Source organism: Lactuca sativa, chromosome 3 (genome assembly GCF_002870075.4).
Source record: "Lactuca sativa cultivar Salinas chromosome 3, Lsat_Salinas_v11, whole genome shotgun sequence".
NCBI classification, from domain to species: domain Eukaryota; kingdom Viridiplantae; phylum Streptophyta; class Magnoliopsida; order Asterales; family Asteraceae; genus Lactuca; species Lactuca sativa.
Genome location: NC_056625.2, coordinates 292,142,270 through 292,159,219, shown reverse-complemented (window position 1 = coordinate 292,159,219; position 16,950 = coordinate 292,142,270).

Below are 16,950 nucleotides of genomic sequence, written 5' to 3'. Positions count from 1 at the left end.
GCTCAAGTAAATTTTTAACATTTTCAATGCATGTTTAAGAACAAGAAATTTCATTGACTTTAGTGTTTGAAGAACTCATTGTTTATCAAAAATTCCCTTTGACTAAAAACTCAAAAGTCAACCTTAGAAGTCAACCTTAAAAATCAAGCTTAAAAAGTCAAACTTAAAAGTCAAACCAAAAAGCTAAAATTGACAATTTAAAGGTTAAATGAGAAAGTCAAAGGTCAAACTTGAAAATCAAAGTCAATTTTTTTTTTGTTTTTAAGTAAAAAGTCAAAAATTAAAAACTAAAATTTTTGGGTTGAAAATGAAATTTAAAAATAAAAGAAATTGGTTTTTTGGGCTAAATATGTTGGGTCAAAATATGGTTTATACTTACTTTTCTGGGCAATTGTATTGTTCTGTAATATTTATGAGTTTATGGTCATATTTACGGCTGAGTTTACAGCCGTAAACTCATTTACGGCCCATTTGTTTCCGGCCCATGTTCCCTAGTATAAATAGAGGTGTTAGGGTGAGGAGTAGAGATAGATGAACCCTAGAGAGTTTACAGCCAGAGGGGAATAAGGAGCATTTGTGTGGGTGAATCTTGTGTAAGGAAATTAATTCATATTATCAATAAATTCAAGATTCATATTATTCTTCTTCTCATTCTCTTCTATTTGATCTGACATCATCCGTTTGATTGGGATTCTGCACCATCAAACGGATCTGACTGATACACGGGCAAATTAGGGACTTACAATTGGTATCAGAGCCTGGTTGTATCAGTCAAAAGGATTTATTATTTCGTCTGGAATCTGAATAATTGATGTTTCCGGTCCAAGCTTACAGATGTAAACACCGAGTTCTTGGGCTGTAAACCCTATTTTGGGGCATTATTTGATCTTATTTTCGAAATATTTTTGCGTTTTTGGATAGATCTCACAAAAATAAGGGGGGTTTGTTCTTCGTGTTTTTCATAAAAAAGGGTTTTTGATCGAGTTTTGGAGCTTCAAAGTCGAAAAATCGCTATTTTTTCACGTAATCGTTGAAGGGTTTTCGGCAGGAGCTTACTGCCGGAAACAGTTCACGGTCGGAGTTTACGGCCGGAAAGAAACTGTTCACGGCCGGCGGCGGAGTTCGTGTTTGCGGCTAGGGTTCCCGAGCTTGCGGCTCGGAATTTGCGGCTCGGCTCGGCGGCTTGCGGATCGAACGCTTTCGGCTCAGCATGTAACGACCGAAAAATTCCAACCAATTTAAACTTTTCAAAAACAGCCCGATTTCATTAAATCATTACAAAAAGGTTTTCAATACAATTAAATTAAAGTATTCCCAGAATCACAACATAAACATGAGGAGCGGTATGATCACGCCTTCGCCTGGCCATGGTCTCCTGAAGAACCTGAAAAACATAAAACCACAACTGTAAGCCCGAAAGCTTAGTGAGATATCCCCAAAATACCAACCACATATACCATACACGCATAAGATGCCATATCATATCCGATCACAGAACAGCCATGCACTTCGGGTCTACTGTGTGACTGGTCCGCCGCACCAGCCAACAGTCCACCTGGTCCACCCTCCGAGTCTAGCCATATACATCGAGTGTGCAGTGTGATTGGTCCGCCCGCACCAGGCCTTCAATCCACCTGGTCCACTCTCCGAGTCTACAGTATGACTGGTCTGCCCGCACCGGGCCTTCAGTCGGCCTGGTCCACTCTCCGAGCCTCGGCACGTCTGGTCCGCCCTCATGGGGCCTACAGCCTATCCGGACCGCTCGTTGGGCCTTCGGGACAACCGGTCCGCCCTGGGTATCTTGGCCTACAGCACAAAGCAGGACCCGCCTCAACCCAACTCCAGTCCAAACAACCATGTGCATATAAACATACAATCATATAAGCATTCATAGTCAACAAGTCAATCAAACAGATCACATAACCTATCATCATCCTAACCAGGATACCAACCTAACCAGGTCTCTAACATATACCATCCTAGCTACCAGGATGCAAACATATCAAAGCAATAACATAACAACAAATACCCGGATCTCAATCTGATAAAGGGCCGACCTTGGTGCCTTAGACCCTGTCGATATAGTGAGGATAACTCACCTCGAAACTGCCGACTGAACAGATAACCCAAGCTGCTCCGATCCCTGATACGATCTCCACCACTAGACAACCATGAAAGAACTGAACTCAAAACAATATCCAACAATTACCAAAATGCCCCTGGAAATCAATTGGTCAACTCTTGGTCAAAGTCAAAGTCAACCCCTGACTGACTCTACTCGCCGAGTCAACCCGATGACTTGCTGAGTCCCCATGCTCCGAATTTTCCCCAATCCACGACTCAACTCGCCGAGTCACCCCAAGACTCGCCGAGTCCAACAACTCTGAGTCCACCCACACACAACTCACTGAGTCATCCCTTGACTCACCGATTCTCGGCTCAACCAAAAAAGATTGGGACTCTTCGACAAGACTCGCCGAGTCCAAGAACAGACTCGTCGAGTCTAAGGCTATGTTCAACCTACTCGCCGAGTTGTTCTTCCAACTCACCGAGTTCCAGGCCATCTTCATCCAACTTGCCGAGTTGTTCTTCCAACTGACCGAGTTGTTCTTCCAACTCGCCGAGTTCCAGCCTATCTTCAAGCAACTCGTTGAGTGTAACCATGTGACTCGCCAAGTACCATCGGGTCTGAATCCATACCGAGGCTTTCCAAGCCATGCAGATGATCCAAACCATAGATCTACCCTTCCTAAGGCCATCCATCACGTAAAGTGGCAAACTTTACGTGAATCCAAGGAGATCTAGGCATTTTCACTCTAGGCTTTGAGCTTGGGACAAGATAGCTCCACCAATCACTCAAAAGAAGGGACTTTTATGCATTCTAACCCTTCTCCATTCTAGATCTGAGGTAGCAACCTCAGATCTAACCTCAAAACTCCAATACATCAAAAGATACGATCTCTAACACCTCCAAAATGATGAATCTAGATAATAGCAGCTCAAACAATGAAATAATACCTCAAAAGGAAGCTGCAAGAGAAGATTAATCCGAATGCTTGCAAAGCCCTTTGACCCAAGTCTCTTCTCCTTCAAGATTTCTTCCACAATCACTTCTCCAAGCTCCAAATGCACTCTAATCCCTCAAAATCGCGCATCAGGGCTTTTTGCACTTCTACAGGCGGTAAAGAGGCTGCGGAGAGGGTATAATGTCCTTTAAATAGGGCTCATCCTCCAGGTTTAGAGTTTTCTCCACTCAGCGCCTACTCGTCGAGTCCAACCTCCGACTCGCCGAGTAGTCCACTTAACACGCGACCAAGTCGCGACCCTACTCGCCGAGTCCACCCATGGACTCGCCGAGTTCTCCTTTCATACTTACACTTTGAACCCTGTATTTACACTCCTGAAATTGGGATGTTACAATTCTCCCCCACTTAAATTAGGCTTCGCCCTCGAAGCCTACAGCAACTCGACTTTTGAGCTACTCCCGCAACACACCACCTGGCATTAACCATACAAGGTTCCTCAAGGCACAACCATCGAAACTCGAACTCACTTTCTCCTTTCTTGCGGTGTACTGACCACCATCTCAAGCCGTCCACCGGCTTTACCCTCTGATAACCACACTTAACAACTGAGTACTATCCATGATGCATCACTGTTCCAAATCACAAAAATCTCTCGACCCATATGAGCTAGAAATTGCTGGCTTTTGAGCAATCTAACACTCCTAAGTGTACATGCAACCCTAAATACCTTGGATCTATGTTTTCTCTATTATACATGCAAATATCAACTTTCCAAGGTATTGTTTTATTCTAGCATACAAAACTTTGAATAACACAAGTTAGAATAACATACCTTTTGTTGGTGCTTGTCTTCATGAAGCTTGAGTGCCTATTGCCCCAAGTGTGACACCTCAAATGGTTCACACAACACCATAAGCACTTGGAATAACTTAGAGATAAATTAGAACACTTCAAGAATTGGCTTGCCCTCCATGCATCTACTGGCCAATTTTCCCAATAAAGAGATCATTATATAGTGTGTTACAATTAGGGTAAACCCTAATTGTCATGGCTTATCCATTTCCATGGATCCATGGGTTCAAATACACCATGGAGCATCCAATGGGTTTTAGCCCAACTTTATAATCCATGGAGCATTAGCCCACTATATAAGTATGGATGATTTACACAATCAACCCATATATTTAATTAGTCTTCTTTTGATCACATAATTAATTCTAAATTAATTATTGATCAATACTAATTAAACAATCTTATTAATATATTAGAACTTATAATATATTAATAAACCTTAAGTGTTATTTCTCTCATTTTAGTCTATCCAAGTGCATGATGCCATGCAACCCAAATCGACCATGCCGGGTCGGGTCAAGTCTTACCAATTAGAGTTATGGACTTAGACATTAATCCAACAGAAATAACCATGAACCACCAGATTCCCGATCCGAGTCCAACCCTATCCATTCCATGATGACAGGAAGACACACTCCTTAGCCTCATACCAACTTCCATGAGTCCTCTTCTTACAATCCCATGCACATGCTGCACTAGCTCTAGTACTCTCGGGTTAGGGAAAACCCGTCACACTGACAACACCTCCAACCTCCCCCACGAAGAACCACCACTACATACACAATTCCTTGACCATAATCAAATCGGGAGTCCAAGACTCCATCCCTGCATCCATTCTGAGTCTCTTGGCTCTATTCCCACGGAATTCCTCCCGCGACCTCAGCAGACATCCCAACATGATGTCATTCCATACCACCGCCGCAATCGCGCTGCTTGATGACCACAATTGGACCACTCCAATCATAACCCTGCGCTGCTGCTTTCACTTTCGTTGAATTTACACTCCCCTCCGGAACTACATTCCTCCCTCTTTCCTTACCAAGGAATCCACTTTTTCCGCCTTGTCACCACGACAAGTGCCATAGTGCTCACCCAACGCTACACCACCCCATTATAGCATAACCGCTATCCATGCAACACACATGCTCTGAATCTGCTCGCAAGGACTCTTGAGTCCATGCACCATCTCCACTAATCAAGATCAATACCTGGGGCCAGACCTTCTAATGCTAACACATCGCAACAAACAAAATCCCTTTCCTCGAACCGGTCTAACGATACCTGCAGAGTCTTCAGCATGACCGGACCGCCTTACCAGGCCCTCAGTCAATCTGGACCACTCTCAGAACCTTCTGCCAATCTGGACCGCCCTCCAGGGCCTTCAGCCTATCTGGACCTTTCTCCGAGCCTTTGGCCTGACTGGTACGCCTACCGGCCTTCAGTCTGTCCGAACCGCTCAACTAGCATCCATCATTCTGAGTTATCTCTCCGGGAAACCTTCCCATACATACTGTTCTAGCCCTCTAGGGGTTCCGAACTCTATCTCCATCATACATACTTAATCCCGGCCTGATCCCAGGCCCTCCACAATCAAATGCCCTATGTTTGTATCCTGCCCCGCATGCCTGCCACTTACTCATGCCAGCCTACCCTCTTGGCTTACAGAACACTGCTGAATCCCAAGCAGCTAAACAACCTCCATTGCTCATCGATCTTCTGGAGAATTATCCAATTCTCCCCCACTTATAGTATTGACTAACAACCACCGGTCGCCATCACCGACCTCCCTCAGCACCCTACATAACACAAACACTTACACGCGAACTGCGTCCCGCAAGCATAAACAACCTTCGCAAAAATCACATTTCCACACTGATCATCCCGCTCAAAAGAAACTCAATCTTCAGTTAACCACTCCTTAGAAGACAGATGCTATCCGACATTCAGACCAATGCCAGATTCCCACTAATAAACCCCACGAATGATAACCAATGAAATTCCCATCACTAACCCATAATCATACCACAACTCTCAAAGAATAACGAATACCACACCGAAAACCACACAAAGAGACTAGCATATAAACAATACTCCACAATAATCACAAGATAACAAGACATCAAGAAAGAAACATATCCACAGCTGCATCTGACACTGCTCTGACCTCCTCTGTTGTAAGCTGAAAAGCACGACCCTGAGCCCTTGGGGGCTCCGCTCCACCCGTGATCCTCAAAGTGGCTGGTGCTGGAGCCTGCACCGGTCCTACAACAAGTTGTGGATAGTTGACCCTCAAGTGTCCAACCTGATGACAATGATAACAAATCCTCAAATCCTGAACCGGCGTTGACTGCCGACAATCCCTCGCATAGTGCCCCTCCTTTCCGCACTTGCGGCATGCACCACCGGACCTACAAACTCCGGTGTGACCCCTCCCACACTTCCCACAAGTGTGGCTGCTCAGATCTCCCACCCTAGAATCAACGGTCCTGGACCGTTTCGGCGCCGGCTGAGACTGCACCGGAGCTTGTGTCAGCTCATGCAACTGCAACTCAATCTCTAACTCACGCCGCCTGGCGGCCTCCTGCAACTCTAACAAAGTCTCCCACCTCTGTGTAGACACAAACTGTATGATATCCCTCTTGAGCATGCTCAAATATCGAGACATCTGAGCCTGCTCCGAAGCGAACACACGGCAGAACATCACCTTCTCTATGAACATCCTGGTGATCTCCGTCACCGACTCCGAATCCTGCTTCAACTCAAGGAATTCATGAGCCAATCTCTCCCTCTCAACCTGCGGAACATACCAAGTGCTGAACATCTCTCTGAACTGATCCCATGAAACCGCGGCCCTCTGCGCATCTGAATATGACCCCGTGGTCAATCTCCACCCATCCTTCGCCCCGAGCCTCAACAGGTTCAGAGCACACCTACCCTCTGATCAGCAGGGCATGAAAACGTGAAGAAACACCCCTCCACGTCCGATAACCATCTCATAGCAACAATCGGGTCAAGGACTCCATCAAAGGTGGGAGGCTTCGTATTATCGAAGTCCCGATACTGAAAACCCCGACCACCTCCTCCCCCTGCCGCTGCTACAGCCGTTGTAGCCGCCGCGGCAGCCGTCTCTGTGAAAGCTGCATAGCGCTCATCAAAATACACAACCATGGCGGTCTTGATCGATCCAAACAGTTCCGGCAACTCGGCCCCGAACAACGCAACAACCTCATCATGCAGGATCCCACGAATCTTCACATTCAACTCGTACGTGCTCATCTGACCAATAACCTCGGGCGGTACTGACCCGCCCGGAACTCCCTCTCCTGCTCCCGATCCTGACCCGGATCCACTCCCAGCATGCCTCGGAATCTCCATACTGAAAAACACCACAAAATCTCAGACACTTCCCACTAACCCATGAACCAACTCTCAAACGAACCCTAGAGGTCACGGTTTCCCTGATACGCGTATGGGTCCTGTGCTTTCAGTAGTACGGGCCCATACTACCTTCCACAGCAACCCATATTTGTATGAAGTACTACCACAACACCCTAGCGAAAACATACATAACAAGCGCTCAATCCTCACTACTAGAGGAACACTGGAAATCTCCCACAAGGAATCCCTAGGCTAACAGGCATCATAATCTGGCAACATTATCATGAAATCCTGAAGATCCCTAGCCTAGCACTAGCATGTTGTTCTATCAAAACTCAAAAACAATTGTCATGTATGGTATTTTGGGTTACTTACTGGCTCCGGCTGATCGTATCTCCGCGTCCTCCTTTTACTCATTTTGAAAACCTTTTTAAATTCTCTTTCGAAAACCCTCCTCGATTTGAGACTGGAGTCACACGAGTGTTCCTCCAATTCGCTCAAACCAAGGCTTTGATACCAACTTGTAACGACCGAAAAATTCCAATCAATTTAAACTTTTCAAAAACAGCCCGATTTCATTAAATCATTACAAAAAGCTTTTCAATACAATTAAATTAAAGTATTCCCAGAATCACAACATAAACATGAGGAGCAGTACGATCACGCCTTCGCCTTGCCACGGTCTCCTGAAGAACCTGAAAAACATAAAACCGCAATTGTAAGCCCGAAAGCTTAGTGAGATATCCCTAAAATACCAACCACATATACCATACACGTATAACATGCCATATCATATCCGATCACAGAACAGCCATGCACTTCGGATCTACTGTGTGACTGGTCCGCCGTACCGGCCAACAGTTCTCCTGGTCCACCCTACGAGTCTAGCCATATACATCGAGTCTACAGTGTGATTGGTCTGCCCGCAACGGGCCTTCAATCCACCTGGTCCACTCTCCGAGTCTACAGTATGACTGGTTCGTCCGCACCGGGCCTTCAGTCGGCCTAGTCCACTCTCCGAGCCTCGGCACGTCTGGTCCGCCCTCTTGGGGCCTACATCCTATCCGGACCGCTCGCTGGGCCTTCGGGACAATCGGTCCACCCTGGGTATCTTGGCCTACAGCACAAAGCAGGACCCGCCTCAACCCAACTCCAGTCCAAACACCATGTGCACATAAACATACAATCATATAAGCATTCATAGTCAACAAGCCGATCAAACAGATCACATAACATATCATCATCCAAGCCAGGATACCGACCTAACCAGGTCTCTAACATATACCGTCCTAGCTACCAGGATGCAAACATATCAAAGCAATAACATAACACCAAATACCCGGATCTCAATCCGATAAAGGGTCGGCCTTGGTGCCTTAGACCCTGTCGATATAATGAGGATAACTCACCTCGAAACTGTCGACTGAATAGATAACCCAAGCTGCTCCGATCCCTGATACGATCTCCACCACTGGACAACCACCAAAGCACTGAACTCAAAACAATATCCAACAATTACCAAAATTCCCCTAGAAATCAACTGGTCAACCCTCGGTCAAAGTCAAAGTCAACCCCTGACTTGTAACAGCCCGAAATTCCAGGTATTGTTATATTTATGATTTTGGGTGTTTTAAGAGGGGACTCGGCGAGTTGGAGCCTAGAATCGCCGAGTAGGGACGCGGATCTGGTCGCGGGTTCGCGACTGGACTCGGCGAGTCTGCGCTGTTTAGCGAAAACCTAACCGTTCAGGTTTGGGACGTATATGAGGGACCTTATGGCCGTCATTGTTCACCCTAGTCCTCTGAGAGAAACCCGAATTCGATTGTGAGCATCTGGAGCAAGGTTGAAGACCATTGTTGATTTTGGAAGTGTTGTTTTGCAAGGAATAAGAGGCTTGGTTAAGGGAACAACAAGAGAAGCCACGTTCTGAGGATTGGGGACACGGAGAGCACGTTATTCAGGTAATATTTCGAGTTGCATTCTCTATGTTGATGTATATATGGATTTAGGGTTTATTGAACCCTTTTGTGGCTAGATTGAGTGTTACCTTAGTCCCCCAAGCGATTGGAACCCTGTATTGGGACCTTTGGAAGTCCAGAATGTCCCATGCTTGAGCATCTCGGGAATCAATGGAGGTTTTGGATTGGAATCCTTATGCCTTAGGTCAAAATGTAAATTATGAATCATGGGGCGTATTATGAGCACCGAAATGAGGACCTTACGTGATGAATCAGTCTAGGAAGGCCAGACCTATGAATGGTCGGAGCAGATCTGACCTTAGAAAGCAGTTTGAGCGGTTGCATGGCATGGACTCGCCGAGTCCGATGAACAGACTCGGCGAGTAGCTTGAAGATTAACTGGGACTCGCCGAGTTGTTCTTCAGACTCGGCGGGTTGAGTCGGGGTGGCCCTGCGATTCTTCCAAGAGGAACTCGTCGAGTCAAGGAGGATACTCGACGAGTAGAAAGGGAATCTTAGAGAATTGGTGAGGACGTCTAGACTCGCCGAGTCGCCCTAGCACTCACCGAGTCCGGTCAAGTTGACCGTTGACCGTTGACCATTGACCAGAGTTGACCTATGTCTGTCTTTTTAGGGATAGTCAAACTTAGAAGATAAAAGTGTTAATAAGAGATATATGATGTTATAGGGAGATTGTAGCTCGGCGGATCGAGCACGAGTGATTTCGGAATATGCTAGCTTTCGATATTCACGAGGTGAGTCTTCTCACTATACTGTACCCGGAAGGGTTTGACTGTGTGACCGGAAGGTCGGATATGATATGAGATATATGTGCTATATGTGATAAGTTAATTGTTATACGTGCTATGTATGTTATGTGGGCCGGAAGGCATTATGTTATGGGCCGGAAGGCGATTATGTTATGGGCCGGAAGGCGTTGTGTTGTGGACCGGAAGGTCGGCGTGGGTAGGACCGGAAGGTTTACCCAGCAGGGACGGAAGTCCCCTGAGACACATGGACCGGAAGGTCAGGGCCTGGAAAGGCGTATGTGCGTAAGTTGTATTTTGGGGAACTCACTAAGCATTTATGCTTACAGTTGTTATGTATGTGTTTCAGGTACAAGCGAGGACCGTGGGAAGGCGCCGGCGTGATCTGTACACACTGATAGATGTTTTGTGATCTTGGGAATTCTATGATTTGTATTTTGACATGACACTTGGAATATTTATGCCTTGATTTGAATGAAAATACTTTATTTTGAAATGAAAAATTTGTTTGAAAATTTACGTTGTTACATGACTGACTCTACTCGCCGAGTCAACCCGATGACTCGCCGAGTCCCCATGCTCAGAATTTTCCCCAATCCGCGACTCAACTCACCGAGTCACCCCGAGACTCGCTGAGTCCAACAAGTCTGAGTCCACCCACACACAACTTACCGAGTCATCCCTTGACTCATCGATTCTCGGCTCAACCAGAAAAGATTGGGACTCTTCGACAACACTCGCCGAGTCCAACAACAGACTCGTCGAGTCTAAGGCTATCTTCAACCTACTCGCCGAGTTGTTCTTCCAACTCGCCGAGTTCCAGGCCATCTTCATCCAACTCGTTGAGTTGTTCTCCCCACTCGCCGAGTTCCAGCCTATCTTCAAGCAACTCGCCGAGTCTACCCATGCGACTCGCCGAGCACCACCGGGTCTGAATCCATACCGAGGCTTTCCAAGCCATGCAGATGATCCAAACCATAGATCTACCCTTCCTAAGGCCATCCATCACGTAAACTGGAAAACATTACGTGAATCCAAGGAGATCTAGGCATTTTCACTCTAGGGTTTGGGCTTGGGACAAGATAGCTCCACCAATCACTCAAAAGCAGGGACTTTTATGCATTCTAACCCTTCTCCATTCCAGATCTGAGGTAGCAACCTCAGATCTAACCTCGAAACTCCAATACATCAAAAGATACGATCTCTAACACCTCCAAAATGATGAATCTAGATAATAGCAGCTCAAACAACGAAATAATACCTCAAAAGGAAGCTCCAAGAGAAGATTAATCCGAATCGTTGCAAAGCCCTTTGACCCAAGTCTCTTCTCCTTCAAGATTTCTTCCACAATCACTTCTCCAAGCTCCAATGGCACTCTAATCCCTCAAAATCGCGCCTCAGGGCTTTTTGGACTTCTACAGGGGGTAAAGAGGCTGGGGAGAGGGTATAATGTCCTTTAAATAGGGGTCATCCTCCGGGTTTAGGGTTTTCTACACTCAGCGCCTACTCGCCGAGTCCAGCCTCCGACTCGCCGACTAGTCCACTTAACACGCGTCCAAGTCGCGACCCTACTCGCCTAGTCCACCCATGGAATCGCCGAGTTCTCCTTTCATACTTACACTTTGAACCCTGTATTTACACTCCTGAAATTGGGATGTTACACGGCATAACGGCTCGGCTCTGCAGTAGGCTTGCGTCAGCGCACTTCATAAAGATTAAGAACGGCTTTGCGTCTGGCAAGGATCGAACCCGGGTCTATTAAATCCTCCTTCCCTCTGCCTTACCAGTTGAACCAAGGAACAACTTGTGATTTCCTTCCGAAATTTTAGACTTTAACACTTCCAGTCGCACCCTAATTTCGAAATTTGACACTTTTAACCCCAAAAATCAATTTCTTTCTTTTTTTAAATATCTTTTTCAACCAAAAATTTTAATTTTTTTTATTTTTGAATTTTTTTGACTTTTTATTTCAGATTTTGACTTTGATTTTCAAGTTTGACCTTTGACTTTAAACTTTGACTTTTTCGTTTAATTTTTTAAATTTTCAAATTTAACTTTTCGATTTGACTTTCAAGTTTGATTTTTTCAAGTTTGACTATTTCATGTTTGACTTTTGACTTTGATTTGTTGTTAAAATTTGACTTTTAAGTTTTATTTAACCTTCTAGTTGTGCTTTTTAATTGATTTTAAGGTCTACGAGGGAGTTGAAAACATGAAAGAAAGTCGTCAAGATATGTTAAGACAAAATTTCAACATTTTTTATTATATCCCTGGAGAAACCCTCGAAACTCAGTTGCAGCGATTTACTACAGTCACTACTGAGATGAATATAGATGGGATCTTCTTGTCCAAATCTGAGATAAACAAAAAGCTATTGAATTCACTACCGAAAACATGGGATATGAATGTAGCTGTCATCAAGAAGACAAAAGATCTCAATCATCTTAGTATTGCTGAAGTAATTGAAGAACTTGACGCTTTAAAGAGTTATGTAAACCTTCCGGTCAATGAAGTGTCATGTTCTCATTCATGTGAAGTTTCATGTTCTCCATCATGTGAAGATACGATTAAATTTCTTCGGGATCAAATTGATTTATTTAAAAGAGAAGTTGAGGACCTGAGATATGAAGGATATCAACTCAGGAAAGGACAGAAACCCCTGAAGGCTGAGTTAGAAGCAAAAACCAAGGACTTTAGGAAACTTCAGGAAGACTACAGTAACAAATGTGAAAACTATGATTATGTAGTCAAACAAAATGCTGAGCTAGTGGCTGAAATTGAATCTTTGAAAGGAAAGTTTGAAACTGCCAAACTTGATGTTAGAAAATATGATTTCTCAAGTGAGGTGGTTGCAAATATGATAGACCAAAGCATGCAGTTTAAAAGGAATCAAAACAAGGGTCTAGGTTATGATAGTGTACCTCCTCCTTACAATCATAACTACACATCCATCCCTATGAAACAAGAAGAAATTGATAGGGAGGCACATCTTAAATACGGAAAACCAGCTGGATTTGTGTCAGGAGGAGTTATTAATGTAGAAAATTATAATGTTTCTACTTTATGTGCAGGTAAAGTAGTAGAAGATGAGAACAAGGAGAGCACTATTGAACAAACCAATGTCTCCTTGAACTCAGAATCTGTTGCTTCGAATTCTGTTACTCCTAACAAACTTGCCGTTGAGAAATATCGGCCTCCAATTCCAACGCAACAGAGTGCTTGTCGCAAGTGTGTATGTGGGAACAAAAAGAAACAAGGCAAGGATACACCACTAGGGGCAGGAAGAAACAACTTCACAGTGAAGAAAAGACATGTTTTCACCGTGGAACACCTGGTCACATTGCCCGAAATTGTCCAAATCGCGCATACGTTCCTTACTATGCGCAAGGCTGGCAGAACGCGCCAAGAGGGTGGTTTTTCAAAAGAAACCCCTAAAAGTCATGTTCAGATAACGTCGAATGGAATGCCATGAAGGACAAGAATTCAACTCCCAAGGCCAAGAATCCGAATCCCAAGGGCAACAAGGGAATGTCGGCCAAGAAGTCTAATCCAAGAGATGCTCCCGTGAAGCCAAAATCAAAGTCATCTCAACGGCCAACATCAAGTTCAAAAGCAAGTACTGAGCCACCCATCGGATCGAAAAAGAAAAGGGTTAAACCCAACTACAAATGGGTTCCGAAGGCTCAATCTCCCAAATCAACTAAGGATTCTAATATTTCTATGTCTTTTGTTTGTGACAAGCAGGATATTTCATGGGAGAGGGTATCGTGCGTTGATGACAAAGGTCGACCCAGTTTCAAAATGGACTGGGTTCCAAAGACCAACTGTTCCTGCTCTATGTCGGAGTAGCCATGGAGGCATATCATCATACTTCGGTTTGTTGGTAGTGGCTGTTCCAGGCACATGATAGGGGACATCTCTCAACTATACAACATTCAGACCTTTGTTGGGAGAATGTGTACTCTGCGGGAAGGGAAGAAAAGAAGTGATCACTCACGGGGTTAGTGCTTAATGACATCAAGAATTTTCGGATCTGTTCTGAGATTATGTGTGTTGTTCTCAGACCTTCTGGATGCAAATTCAATCGGTGACTTACGGTTTGTGTTTTCTTCTCTATACTCCTGAGTTTGTCTTAAGTTAATTCGCTTTAAAGACTAATTTTTGTTTTATGATAGTTTAAATCTGCGCATTTACTTTCGTTTCTCTCCTATGCACAAATTTAAGGGGAGAAATAAAAACAAAACAAAAATTAGAAAATTAAAAAAAAATTAAAAAAAAATCCAAAAAAATTAGAAAATCAGAAAATCAAAAATCCGGTGTTAATGGAATGTGCTTGCAGGAGATGTTTTGGGAAGTGATATTATTAAGTGATAACAGGCAACCTGAGTCCGCGTAACGTACCCGAAGTTGAAGGGTCTATGCTCTGGTTTGATGTGTCGGTAGGCACGAAAGATTCTAAATGGACTTGACTAGGCAGAGTTGAACTTAGGAAATTTATAGACTTGACAGGTCTTGACCTAGTTAGATCCGTTAAGCCTGACAATACGACACTCGGATAGGTTGAGCAGGGAGATATATATGGGAATCTACTCGTCACATTAATTGAACCCGTACTTGGAACCGTGGTTTAACTTTTCCTCGATGTGCGGATTCTGTCCTTAATTCCGGTTGGATGGGGCGACTGGTAAATTCCGATAAATTAGGTCTATAGAATATCATTTTCTTTCTTTCCGTCTGTTAGTCATATGTTGTCTCCTTTGCGTATGTAACTCTATTTCTCTGCAGGCTATATATATATATATGTATATATATATATATATATATATATATATATATATATATATATATATATATATATATATATATATATGTGTGTGTGTGTGTGTGTGTGTGTGTGAAATACTTCTTACTGTTAGCCATATGCGGTCTCCTTTGCGTGACTTCTAATCCGACCTGGTACACAACATATGCAACCTTCTTCTTCTCAACCCCTCTGAAGTAGTTAGCAATAGAATTCTGAATCTCTCCTCTCTCTAAATGGTTGTCTGCTCACCCGGTGTAAGGAGTACTCTGGAAGTTCTTGATGGCTGTGGCATATCAGGAAGCGGGAAACACGTTCCAGTACACTTAAATTTGAACTCATACATATTGTTTGTAGATCTCGCTGCTCAATTTAGGTGGACAACAATATCTCTGGTCGTCATCAAATGAATGGTCCTTAAGATATATTATCTAAGGAATTAGGATCAGATATAATTTCTTAGGAACTTAAGTTCACCTTGTCTTGTAACAAATAGTATGTCCTAAATAAGTCACAATTTTTCATGTTTAAGTGGACAACAATACCGACGATCGACCAGACAAAGATATGAATATGGAAGGTACTGACAAGTGGATAAAGGCTGTCTAAAAACTTTGATCCCAAATCACTCTTAAAGTTAGATATCATTTTTATTTTTGTTAAATTTGTCATAGTTTCGTCTAATTTAAATATTAGGGGAGAACTAAAAATAAAATAAAAAGGAATCAGAAATATTCAAAAATCAAAGAAAAATCAGAAAAATTAAAAATCCAAAAATAGTGTTATTTCTGTTTTATTTCTTGTTCAGAAAAATCAAAAATCCAAAAATATTTTTCTTTCTGTTTAAATTAGTGTGCTAAGTTTTCTTTTAGTTTTGTTGTGTCTTGAATAGTGATTTCAGGTATAGATAAGACTCATGGAGTTTGTGTTGAAGATTTCTGAGCCAAAGCCTCGTCCGTGAGCATCGAAGAATTCTCATTCGAAGGAGCAAGAAATGTAGATTATTCTTTCGACATTCAATCTTTCAACCCCAGAAGCAAGGTGAAGCTGCAATTGAATATTATGTGACGGATTGCATTGAAGCCTCCTTAATCAGTCTACTGCTATCGTTGTACCTGCTGAAGTGATCCAGAAGATTTGTTCACTCTGAAGATTCTCAAGCTGAAAGCACTATCTTTCAAGAATCAGTACATCAAGCCTCCTCACCCAACGTGCGTTCAATGCCAAATTCTGAAGAAAAGCCCAACTACTCAAGATGAAGTCATTCATTGAAGACTCATCAAGTTCATCTTGAAGTCGTGAAGAATTTGAAGACTAATGCTGAAGCCAAGTTCCCAATGAAGATTATCAAGAAGATCCAGCTACTTTTTAGCGGGATCTTGTTGGGTCAATTAAGAAAAGAAAGCTATAAACCAAGGGGGAGATTGTTGGGTCAACATATGGTTTATACTTTACTTTTCTGGGCAATTGTATTTTTCCGTAATATTTATGAGTTTATGGTCATGTTTGTTGGGTTTTGAGCATTCTAACACTCCAAAGTGTACATGCAACCCTAAATACCTTGGATCTATGTTTTCTGTATTATACATGCAAATAAGAACATCCAAGGTATTATCCTAATCTAGCATACAAAACAATCAATATAACAAGATAGAATACATACCTCTTTGATGTAGAATGTCTTCATGAAGCTTGAGTGCCAAGTGCCCCAAGTGTGACACCTCAAATGGTTCACACAACAACAAATACACTTGGAATAACTTAGAGAGAATTCTACACTTCATGAAATCGGCTAGCCCTCTCTAGAATAATACTAGTGCCAATTTTGCCAAGAATAATATCTTTATATAGTGTTACAATTAGGGCAAACCCTAAATGTCATGACTTTCCATTTCCTTGGATCCATGGGTTCAAATACACCATGGAGCATCCATGGACCATCCTATGGGTTTTAGCCCAACTTGATTATCCATGGAGCATTAGCCCACTATACAAGTATGGATGGTTTACACAATCAACCCATATATTTAATTAGTCTTCTTTTGATCACTTAATTAATCCTAGATTAATTCTTGATCAATACTAATTAAATAATCTCATTATTCTTATTATTAATATACTAGAACTTATAATATATTAATAACCATAAGTGTCTTATTTCTCTCTTT